Source organism: Myotis davidii, unplaced genomic scaffold (genome assembly GCF_000327345.1).
Source record: "Myotis davidii unplaced genomic scaffold, ASM32734v1 scaffold551, whole genome shotgun sequence".
In the NCBI taxonomy this organism is placed as follows: Eukaryota; Metazoa; Chordata; class Mammalia; order Chiroptera; family Vespertilionidae; genus Myotis; species Myotis davidii.
Window position 1 is genome coordinate 1,027,870 of NW_006283788.1, and position 525 is coordinate 1,028,394.

Below are 525 nucleotides of genomic sequence, written 5' to 3' on the forward strand. Positions count from 1 at the left end.
TTTATTGATTTCAGAGAGGAAGGGAGAGGGAGAGAGAGATAGAAACATCAATGATGAGAGAGAATCATTGATCGGCTGCCTCCTGCATGTCCCCCACTGGGGATTGAGCCTGAAACCGGGGTTGTGCCTTGACACTGTGACCTCCTGGTTCACAGGTCGATGCTCAACCACTGAGCCCACACCAGCCCGGCAAAATGGAGACTTTAAATACCCCGGGGAGCGCGGCCCCTGACTGCCAGGTGCTGACAGAAGTCACACCGGAATGCCATTCTGGGGGCTGCCCCACCTGCCCACTGTCTGCCTCCAGGTAGGGTGTCTCCCCCACCTTCCCGCCAACATGGTCCCAGCCTGTTAGAAGGGCCTGTCTGGGCTTCAGAAAGTCTTCTCTCCCCACTGGTTTTTGGTTTTACACTGAGTATAGCGGGGGGAAAAGTAATTTCCGTTTGGAAATTTAAAACTGGGCTCCAAGCGCAGACCCCTCCCCACACTCAGACCTTGGGCCGCAGGCCTGGGACCCCCTCCATT